The following is a 9834-nucleotide window of genomic DNA, read 5'->3' as shown; positions in this document are numbered from 1 at the left end:
TCATGGATATTTTATTTTTAATATGTGAATCATTCATGATTAGAATGGATTAATCTCATTGCACTTAATTGCTATATTATGTTTAAATACGAATGCCATGTTGTGATGAGATGTGAATATCTTGTTAAGGCCCGTTGTTTTGGCTAAACAATTGGGATTGTGTGCTTGTGTGATTTGGCGCTTGATAGGTGTGTATGCTTGAATCGAAACGGGCCGGGGGCTAGGTTGCGTTACATCCCAGGCTTTGTGACCAATGGGACAGCCCCGATCATGTGATCTTGGGCTCACACCTGAGCTACCGTTGCAGTGTGCTTGTTAGGGTCTTGAGGCATTTCCCACTTGGCGTTAACACACTTGCGTGCTCGGTATGATGGCGTTGTGCGGCCAAGTAGGCCTACGCATAACAGGTAAACCATCTCTAGCGGTGCCATGTAGGCTACATCACTAGGCTTTCGCCCGATGGACCCATGTGTCAAGATGGCGTATTGTACTCGGCGTTAACACATGTGCGTGAAGATGGTTAATGGGACAATGACGCCAATTAGGCTAAGGTCATCTCGCAGCCATTTAGGCTTGTGCGAACCCGTCTAATCATCTTGCGGTGTGCTTGTACAAGTCTCTTGACAAGAGGCATGGGCGTGATTCATCGAGGGTGTGTTTTTATAACCTAGTCGAGGCATTAACGCGTTTCTAGATTCCCCGTGTATGGATGCGGGTTTTGCATACTTGGTTTCTTATATAATTGCATATCTGCATTAATCGTCCAATGGTGGATGATTCCTTGTTTTTTCGTACTTGTACCAGATGTGAGGATGAACCCCGAATCAGTGGTGGATTCGGTTTTGATGCATGTACCCTGTAGATCCGAGTGGACCCATAGGATAGGAGGACTCACAGATATTTAGTAATCTCACCCCAATCAACTTATATTTTTTCAGGTGCAGTTTAGTAGCGTTTGGTCAGTAGCAGGTTTAGACTGAAGATTTGGAAGTGGTGATGGCTCGGAGACCTCGTTAGATCTCATTTTCCGCTGTGCAGATCCATTGAAGATACATGTTTTGTAACTCTTATTAGAATCTCATGTTGTATTTTATATGGATCATCTTTTATCTTCGGCTTTTGTATGTACTCAATATCAATATTTAACGTTTCATGCATAATATACTAGTCAATTATGTATGGGGTGTTACATAATTAATTTGAACAACTTCAACATTAATTGAATAAATATAGACCATTAGAATTATAAAAATGAATGGATAAATTTAGTGTCATAGGAAAGATATATATTTAAATTAATCATTTATCAAGTATATGAAGTAAAGTATTAAAATTTCAAATTTTTGCATACTACCGACCGAATAAATTGTCCTTCAATAAAAGCCATAATTACACAATAAAAATAACAAATATACAACTTATTAAATTGCCCATCCATTTGACTAAAGTACACTTTTGAAAATATTTTTTATTTTTTTTCTTTTCAAAAATGAACTTAAAATAAGGCAAATATTAAAAAAAGTTAAATTAATTTATTTCTTTTCTTTAAAGTATATTCTTTACCTACTAATAATCAGTTAAATAGTATATATAAGGAAGAGTGTGAGTCCTAAATCTCACAAGAAAAATAGTAAAAGGAGAACTTTTTTAAAATGGCCTCCGTGTTATTCAATCGATCTTATTTTTGCTTGATTTTGTTCATTTCTATGATGTTGCTTTCAGGTAGTAAATAATAGTTTGTTTTTTCTCTCTAGTTGTATACTTGATATTCAATCTACATACTCCAATATACTTAAGAACACAAGATTTATAATGAAGTTTGTTTGGTTGTAGGTTTATCAAGGGGTGAGTACAGCCTTATGGATATCAAATGTATGAATGGTCAATGTGCATCTGATGGACAATGCAATACAAATTGTATTATAAGCGGATTTAAGAAAGGTGGTACCTGCAGCGTAATTTATCCTAGTTCTTATAAATGTTGTTGTACTATAGGATGATAAATTTTGCCATTTAAAAAAATGGAAAAAGGCATACCCTATTTGTGTTTTGAATTATGGTTTGGTCATAGTCATATAATAATGTATGTATAATAAAGTCCGAGACACATATAATAAAAATGAAGGGATGTGATTAGATGTCATATTAATGAGTAAAAGGTATAATAATGTATTTTCTCCTATATGTCTACTATTAACTTTATTATTATTATTATTATTATTAAAATCAATAGTACGATGACAGGTATTTTGATATTGAAATTGGATTATAATTGGCTAATATAAGTGGTTTATTGAGACATTTATTTTGCACATCAATAAGACAACGGTCAAATATTGTCTTTATTTTGTAAAAAAAAAACAATACTTTTGTTTCGTTTTATTATTATAAATATAAATATTATGATTATTAATTTAGAGTCATAATTTTAATTAATATTACAATTTTACTACTTTTATAAATATCATTTTATGTTTTAAAACAATTTTTTAAATTTGCATTATGAATTGACATTTTTACTTGATTATGATAATTATAATATTAAAAGACAGTTATTTATACGCGAGAAATATTGGATTTTTTTTTAATTCCAAAAAAAACATATCATCAAAGAATTTACATAATAGGTATTTTAGTAATTAAATTGGACTATAATTGGCGATTAGATGTAGCTTATTAAGATATTTAATTTGCACATAAATAAGATAATGGTCAAATATTATCTTTATTTTGTAAAAACTAATATTTTTTGTACTTTTTTTATTATTATAAATATAAATATTATGATTATCAGTATAGAGTCACTAATTTTAATTTATGTTACAATTTTACTACTTTAATAAATATAGTTTAATGTTTTAAAACAAATTGTTTTTAAATTTCAATTATGAATTGACGTTTTTACTTGATTATGGTAATTATAATATTAAAAGAGTGTTATTTATACCCGTTAAACTATTGGATATTTTTTAATTCCAAAAAAAAAAAAACTTATCATCATACAATTTACATAATATAAATAATAATAAAATTTATGATTTCATATTGAAAAACAAATATCATTTAATATTTATAAAGGAAATAAATGAATTAATTAATTTGAACAACTTCAACATTAATTGAATAAATATAGACCATTAGAATTATAAAAATGAATGGATAAATTTAGTGTCATAGGAAAGATATATATTTAAATTAATCATTTATCAAGTATATGAAGTAAAGTATTAAAATTTCAAATTTTTGCATACTACCGACCGAATAAATTGTCCTTCAATAAAAGCCATAATTACACAATAAAAATAACAAATATACAACTTATTAAATTGCCCATCCATTTGACTAAAGTACACTTTTGAAAATATTTTTTATTTTTTTTCTTTTCAAAAATGAACTTAAAATAAGGCAAATATTAAAAAAAGTTAAATTAATTTATTTCTTTTCTTTAAAGTATATTCTTTACCTACTAATAATCAGTTAAATAGTATATATAAGGAAGAGTGTGAGTCCTAAATCTCACAAGAAAAATAGTAAAAGGAGAACTTTTTTAAAATGGCCTCCGTGTTATTCAATCGATCTTATTTTTGCTTGATTTTGTTCATTTCTATGATGTTGCTTTCAGGTAGTAAATAATAGTTTGTTTTTTCTCTCTAGTTGTATACTTGATATTCAATCTACATACTCCAATATACTTAAGAACACAAGATTTATAATGAAGTTTGTTTGGTTGTAGGTTTATCAAGGGGTGAGTACAGCCTTATGGATATCAAATGTATGAATGGTCAATGTGCATCTGATGGACAATGCAATACAAATTGTATTATAAGCGGATTTAAGAAAGGTGGTACCTGCAGAGTAATTTATCCTAGTTCTTATAAATGTTGTTGTACTATAGGATGATAAATTTTGCCATTTAAAAAAATGGAAAAAGGCATACCCTATTTGTGTTTTGAATTATGGTTTGGTCATAGTCATATAATAATGTATGTATAATAAAGTCCGAGACACATATAATAAAAATGAAGGGATGTGATTAGATGTCAAATTAATGAGTAAAAGGTATAATAATGTATTTTCTCCTATATGTCTACTATTAACTTTATTATTATTATTATTATTATTATTAAAATCAATAGTACGATGACAGGTATTTTGATATTGAAATTGGATTATAATTGGCTAATATAAGTGGTTTATTGAGACATTTATTTTGCACATCAATAAGACAACGGTCAAATATTGTCTTTATTTTGTAAAAAAAAAACAATACTTTTGTTTCGTTTTATTATTATAAATATAAATATTATGATTATTAATTTAGAGTCATAATTTTAATTAATATTACAATTTTACTACTTTTATACATATCATTTTATGTTTTAAAACAATTTTTTAAATTTGCATTATGAATTGACATTTTTACTTGATTATGATAATTATAATATTAAAAGACAGTTATTTATACGCGAGAAATATTGGATTTTTTTTAATTCCAAAAAAAACATATCATCAAAGAATTTACATAATAGGTATTTTAGTAATTAAATTGGACTATAATTGGCGATTAGATGTAGCTTATTAAGATATTTAATTTGCACATAAATAAGATAATGGTCAAATATTATCTTTATTTTGTAAAAACTAATATTTTTTGTACTTTTTTTATTATTATAAATATAAATATTATGATTATCAGTATAGAGTCACTAATTTTAATTTATGTTACAATTTTACTACTTTAATAAATGTAGTTTAATGTTTTAAAACAAATTGTTTTTAAATTTCAATTATGATTTGACGTTTTTACTTGATTATGGTAATTATAATATTAAAAGAGTGTTATTTATACCCGTTAAACTATTGGATATTTTTTAATTCCAAAAAAAAAAACTTATCATCATACAATTTACATAATATAAATAATAATAAAATTTATGATTTCATATTGAAAAACAAATATCATTTAATATTTATAAAGGAAATAAATGAATTAATTAATTTGAACAACTTCAACATTAATTGAATAAATATAGACCATTAGAATTATAAAAATGAATGGATAAATTTAGTGTCATAGGAAAGATATATATTTAAATTAATCATTTATCAAGTATATGAAGTAAAGTATTAAAATTTCAAATTTTTGCATACTACCGACCGAATAAATTGTCCTTCAATAAAAGCCATAATTACACAATAAAAATAACAAATATACAACTTATTAAATTGCCCATCCATTTGACTAAAGTACACTTTTGAAAATATTTTTTATTTTTTTTCTTTTCAAAAATGAACTTAAAATAAGGCAAATATTAAAAAAAGTTAAATTAATTTATTTCTTTTCTTTAAAGTATATTCTTTACCTACTAATAATCAGTTAAATAGTATATATAAGGAAGAGTGTGAGTCCTAAATCTCACAAGAAAAATAGTAAAAGGAGAACTTTTTTAAAATGGCCTCCGTGTTATTCAATCGATCTTATTTTTGCTTGATTTTGTTCATTTCTATGATGTTGCTTTCAGGTAGTAAATAATAGTTTGTTTTTTCTCTCTAGTTGTATACTTGATATTCAATCTACATACTCCAATATACTTAAGAACACAAGATTTATAATGAAGTTTGTTTGGTTGTAGGTTTATCAAGGGGTGAGTACAGCCTTATGGATATCAAATGTATGAATGGTCAATGTGCATCTGATGGACAATGCAATACAAATTGTATTATAAGCGGATTTAAGAAAGGTGGTACCTGCAGAGTAATTTATCCTAGTTCTTATAAATGTTGTTGTACTATAGGATGATAAATTTTGCCATTTAAAAAAATGGAAAAAGGCATACCCTATTTGTGTTTTGAATTATGGTTTGGTCATAGTCATATAATAATGTATGTATAATAAAGTCCGAGACACATATAATAAAAATGAAGGGATGTGATTAGATGTCAAATTAATGAGTAAAAGGTATAATAATGTATTTTCTCCTATATGTCTACTATTAACTTTATTATTATTATTATTATTATTATTATTAAAATCAATAGTACGATGACAGGTATTTTGATATTGAAATTGGATTATAATTGGCTAATATAAGTGGTTTATTGAGACATTTATTTTGCACATCAATAAGACAACGGTCAAATATTGTCTTTATTTTGTAAAAAAAAAACAATACTTTTGTTTCGTTTTATTATTATAAATATAAATATTATGATTATTAATTTAGAGTCATAATTTTAATTAATATTACAACTTTACTACTTTTATAAATATCATTTTATGTTTTAAAACAATTTTTTAAATTTGCATTATGAATTGACATTTTTACTTGATTATGATAATTATAATATTAAAAGACAGTTATTTATACGCGAGAAATATTGGATTTTTTTTAATTCCAAAAAAAACATATCATCAAAGAATTTACATAATAGGTATTTTAGTAATTAAATTGGACTATAATTGACGATTAGATGTAGCTTATTAAGATATTTAATTTGCACATAAATAAGATAATGGTCAAATATTATCTTTATTTTGTAAAAACTAATATTTTTTGTACTTTTTTTATTATTATAAATATAAATATTATGATTATCAGTATAGAGTCACTAATTTTAATTTATGTTACAATTTTACTACTTTAATAAATATAGTAGTAAATGCAGTCTTTGGCACATCTGAACTCTTCACACGGATTTTACCAAGAATTCGTAATGACCATAACGGGTTCTAAATGCAGTCTTTGGCACATCTGAACTCTTCACACGGATTTGGTGATAACCTGACCGCAAATCAATCTTCGAGAACACACAGGCTCCTTTCAATTGATCTAACAAGTCGTTTATCCTAGGCAAAGGGTATTTGTTCTTGATGGTGGCCTTATTCAACCGACGGTAATCAATACATAGTCTCATCCCACCATCCTTCTTCTTTACTAACAACACTGGAGCTCCCCACGGTGAGACACTAGGTCGCACAAAATGTTTAGCCATCAGTTCTTCCAATTGCCCCTTCAATTCTCTTAATTCAAGTGGTGCCATCCGATACGGAGAAACGGATATAGGAGCCGTTCCCGGTACCAGGTCAATAGAGAATTCCACTTCCCTTTCCGGAGGAAGAGAAGTGACATCCTCGGGAAAAACATCGGAAAATTCTCTAACGACAGCAATTTGTGAAACCTCTAACTTGTCACCCGTCTCCTTAGTGAGAACCAATAGAACAGACTTCTCTTTCTCAAACAAGAAATTAATCATACCTACCGTACCTTCTAGTATAGTAGTCAACACATCCTTCGGAGTAGCTTCTTCAGTTGGAATAATGATTAACTTCTCCTCACACCCAATGAACACCGAATTAGCAGAAAGCCAATCCATTCCCAATACAACGTCTACCTTCTTAAGTGGTAAGCAAACAAGATCAATCTGGAAATTCCTACCACCCACAGATAACACACAATTTTCACACACCAACGGTGTCTCTACCATCTCATCCATAGCAGTAGTAACCGCCATAGGAGGAAATAAAGGAGTAGCTTGCAACCCAAGTCGCTTCATACATTGTAATGACACAAAAGAGTGTGTTGCTCCACAATCAAATAGAACAAAACAAGAATGCCCATTAATGAAACACGTACCCGCAATCAAAGAGTTATCACCCTTGGTCTTCTTAGCATCCAAGGTATAAACTCTACCAGTACCCCTTCCTTGAACTTGATTCCTATTCTGAGGACAATTCCTAGCCATATGCCCTTCTTGATGACAATGGAAACATTTCGCCCCTTCAAAGGCACATCTTCCAAGGTGATTCTTACCACAACTACGACACACCGGAGGTGCACTAGACCGAGGACCTTGCACTTGCTTTCCTTTGAAAGCTTGTGGCCTAGGTCGAAATTGTTGGCTTGGCCTTCCTCTTTCATGTTGATTCTTCTTCTTCAAATCTTCCTCAGCTTGAACTTTCTTCAAACTAGTCTCGGCCACATAACATTGTCGCAACAACTCTGTATAAGTAGTGAACTCCCTCTGGGACACACTATGTGAGATATCAGCCCTTAAACCAAACAGAAACTGGTCCACCTTCCAACCCTCATCAGGAGCATACGCGGCCTGCCTAGAGTAAGCAGCCAAAATTTCAAACTTCTCAGCATAAGTAGCTACTGACATATTGTCCTGCCTTAACTGCTGGAACTCCAACTCCTTCTTAGTCCTCAGTGAACTAGGAAAGTATTTCTCCATAAAAGTGGTCTTGAAATTCTCCCATTCCTTAGGTACTCCCTGAGTAATCATCAAAGCAGAAGCACCCTTCCACCACCTCATAGCTGGACCTTTCAGCGAATGAGAAGCAAACACTACCTTGTCCTCTTCACTACAATGCACGATCTCAAAGATTCCTTCTTCATTGGCCACCCACTCATGCGCCTTTATAGGATCTAATCCACCATGAAATTCCGGAGGATTCATGCGAATGAAATCTCTATAAGTCCCACCTACAGCTTCGGGCACAACCACTGGAGCATTATGACCGCCATTCATCTGTTGCATCATCTGCAGCATGAACTGATTCTGCTGCTGTTGCATCTGTTGCATGAACTGGGGCCATGGAACATTCGCACCGCCATCCGGTGTATTCACTTGTGGAGGTCGTGTGGGGGGTCGACCACGAGTCCTGCGTCCGTCCGCCATGTTCCTGGAGGTTATCAAAATGGGATTAAGTTGATCAGGCTCAATGCCATAGTCATAACACAACAAAACTCATGGGAACACAACACATCTTGGACAGAAAGAAACACTTATAATATCTCATGGCTAGGTCGAGGATACGACCTGCTCTGATACCAACTGTAACACCCATATATAAATACATGCATCAAATCATATAAGTATACATGAATCCGAGTATTTGGTACTGAAATACCAATAAGTTCCTAGACAACACATTATACATATTAATGCCCAAATACTAAAGTTCTACACAATGGCATAATACATACAAGATGTTCAAAATAAAAAGCTAAGAACTAGATCAGACAATGATCTCAAAAGAACTCCACAACGGAAGCTTCGCCATATCCAAAATAAGAACAAGGAATAAGGAAATCAAACTTCTTTCTCCTTACCCTTCGCGGAACCTGTAGTACCTGAAATCAATATATAATGGGGTGAGATATAAAATCCCAGTGAGTTCCCTATCCTATGGATCCTCTCGGCTTTACAAGGTTCTAATCTATAAGTCTCAAGTCATAAGGAACTAGACCTTGAGTTCTCACACTAACATTATATGGAATCATACTTAGAGTTCAACAACTCAACACAAGATTATTAATCGGAAACCAATACCAAGGCATTCCCATATTCCCGTCCCCTTCTACGTCTAGGAGGTGGCACGAGTCATGAATCCTTTGGAAAAATCTTGACATACGACATGGATTCGGACTCATGAGCCTTTCCCCATGAATCGTCACTTCACATGGCCCGTACACCATCACAAGTCTCTACCCGTAGGTTCCATTCGTACACAAAAGCGGGAATCAAACCTGCCAAGATTATTGTGCCTCTCTGCACGGTGAATGCCTGTTAGCATTCAAAGGAAAAAATAAAGAAATAAAGAAAATACTACGGTTCCGATTAATACATCAACAATGGTGATCGCTTCCGCAAACCACTAGGCCTGTTAGCCTTTCCTCATAAGATTCCAACACGTATGTCCATATAATGTTTCATCCTAGGTTTCTTTGTTAAGCTACACAACCTAACAATTCCTAGTTTTCCTCACTTATGCTTTATTCACATAATAATGTAGTTATTTAACCCTCTTGATATAAACACATATAACAA

The sequence above is a fragment of the Vicia villosa genome, linkage group LG5, assembly GCF_029867415.1.
Source record: "Vicia villosa cultivar HV-30 ecotype Madison, WI linkage group LG5, Vvil1.0, whole genome shotgun sequence".
Taxonomy (NCBI): domain Eukaryota; kingdom Viridiplantae; phylum Streptophyta; class Magnoliopsida; order Fabales; family Fabaceae; genus Vicia; species Vicia villosa.
The sequence above is the reverse complement of the archived record's forward strand: the minus strand, read 5'-3'. Positions refer to the sequence as shown.